A 2,420-nucleotide genomic window follows, 5' to 3' on the forward strand; every position below is an offset into this window, starting at 1 on the left:
ATACCCTAAGTCCCATTAAGTTGAGATTACTTTGCTAAAAACACAGAAGTACAGAATCCAAATTTCAACCCATGTCTTCAGAATCCAAATCTAGCCATCTTTACATTCCATCACAATGCTCTTCAAATAGGTGAACAGACAAAAAAGAAGGATCTAATATGCATAAGAATCTATCTCCTATCTCTAGTCATCTTTTATGTTTCCTTTCTCCCAATATCATTAGGGTTATGTCTAGAGAAGGCTAAATATAGAAGGCATCAATATCACCTCATCTTCTCCCAATATACCTGATTCATTTTCCTTCTTAGTTTAATACCTTTACCTTTCTTCAGATTTGGTTCTAGCCAATCAGATTTTTATAAAGTCTTTTCCTTATTGAATAAATTCATAAGGATTCTCTACTGTGTGAACTTTCTGATGGGCAGAAGGACTTGTCTTACACCTAAAAGTCTCTCCACACTGCTTACATTCCTAAGATTTCAGTCCAGTATGGATTCTCTGATGTGCAGTAAGACTTTTTTTATATCTAAAGGCTTTTCCACACTGATTACATTCATAAGGTTTCTCTCCAGTATGGTTTCTCTGATGTACGATAAGATTTCCTTTACGACTAAAAGCTTTTCCACACTGCTTACATTCATAAGGTTTCTCTCCAGTGTGAATTACCTGATGTACAATAAGACAAGTCTTATATATAAAGACTTTCCCACATTCATTACATTCATAGGGCTTCTCTTCAGTGTGAATTCTTTGATGTTCAGTAAGATTGTTCTTATATCTAAAGGCCTTTCCACACTGGTTACATTCATAAGGTTTCTCTCCAGTGTGGATTCTCTGATGTATGATAAGACTTCCTTTTTGACTGAAAGCCTTTCCACACTGCTTACATTCATAAGGTTTCTCTCCAGTGTGGATTGTCTGATGTGTAGTAAAACTCCTCCTTAGCCTAAAAGCCTTTCCACATTGGTTACACTCATAAGGTTTCTCTCCACTGTGGATTGCCTGATGTACAGTAAGAGATCCTACTTGCCTAAAGGCCTTTCCACATTGATTACATTCATAAGGTTTTTCACCAGTATGGATTGCCTGATGCACAGTAAGAGCTCCTACTTGCCTAAAGGCCTTTCCACACTGGTTACATTCATAAGGTTTCTCACCAGTGTGAATTCTCTGATGTCCAGTAAGATTTTTCTTATAACTGAAGGTCTTTCCACATTGGTTACATTCATAAGGTTTCTGTCCACTGTGGATTGCCTGATGTATAGTAAGAGCTCCTATTTGCCTAAAGGCCTTTCCACATTGGTTACATTCATAAGGTTTCTCACCAGTGTGGATTCTCTGATGTGCATTAAGATTTTTCTTATGTCTAAACGTCTTTCCACATTGGTTACATTCATAAGGTTTCTCTCCAGTATGGTTTCTCTGATGTACAATAAGATTTCCTTTACGAGTAAAAGCCTTTCCACACTGTTTACATTCATAAGGTTTCTCTCCAGTGTGGATTTTCTGATGTATGATAAGATTTCCTTTATGACTAAAAGCCTTTCCACACAGCTTACATTCATAAGGTTTCTCTCCAGTGTGGTTTCTTTGATGTACAGTAAGAGCTCCTACTTGCTTAAAGACCTTTCCACATTGGTTGCATTCATAAGGTTTCCCTCCAGTATGGTTTCTTTGATGTACAGTAAGATTTGTCTTACATCTATAGGCCTTTCCACATTGGTTATATTCATCAGGTTTCTCTCCTGTGTGGATTCTCTGATGTGCAATAAGAGATGCCCTTTGCTTAAAGGCCTTTCCACATTGGTTACATTCATATGGTTTCTCTCCAGTGTGGATTTTCTGATGAGCAGTAAGACTCCTCCTTTGCCTAAAGGCCTTTTCACATTGGTTACATTTATAAGGTTTCTCTCCAATATGGTTTCTCTGATGTACGGTAAGATTTCCTTTACGACTAAAAGCCTTTCCACACTGCTTACATTCATAAGGTTTCTCTCGAGTGTGGATTTTCTGATGGCTGAGAAGATTTCTTTTACAACTAAAAGTCTCTCCACACTGCTTACATTCATAAGGTTTCTCTTGAGTGTGGATTTTCTGATGGCTGAGAAGATTTCCTTTACGACTAAAAGTCTTTCCACATTGCTTACATTCATAAGGTTTCTCTCCAGTGTGAATTGCCTGATGTACAGTAATATTTGTCTTACATCTACAGGCCTTTCCGCATTGGTTACATTCATTAAGTTTCTTTCCTGTGTGGATTGCCTGATGTGCAGTAAGAGATGCCCTTTGCCTAAAGGCCTTTCCACACTGGTTACATTCATATGGTTTCTCTCCAGTGTGGAATGCCTGATGTGGAGTAAGTGATCTATTGTCTGTAACACCCTTTCCACATTGGTAAGATTCATAAGGTTCCTGTCCAG

General features: G+C 37.9%; 1 pseudogene; it reads right to left on the reverse strand.

Annotated features, from left to right (window-relative positions):
- Window positions 1–372: 372 nt before the first annotated feature.
- On the reverse strand, window positions 373–1,401 carry LOC127545977 (zinc finger protein 135-like; annotated as a pseudogene).
- Between the last annotated feature and the right edge of the window lie 1,019 nt (window positions 1,402–2,420).

The sequence above is a fragment of the Antechinus flavipes genome, chromosome 1 (assembly GCF_016432865.1).
Source record: "Antechinus flavipes isolate AdamAnt ecotype Samford, QLD, Australia chromosome 1, AdamAnt_v2, whole genome shotgun sequence".
Taxonomy (NCBI): domain Eukaryota; kingdom Metazoa; phylum Chordata; class Mammalia; order Dasyuromorphia; family Dasyuridae; genus Antechinus; species Antechinus flavipes.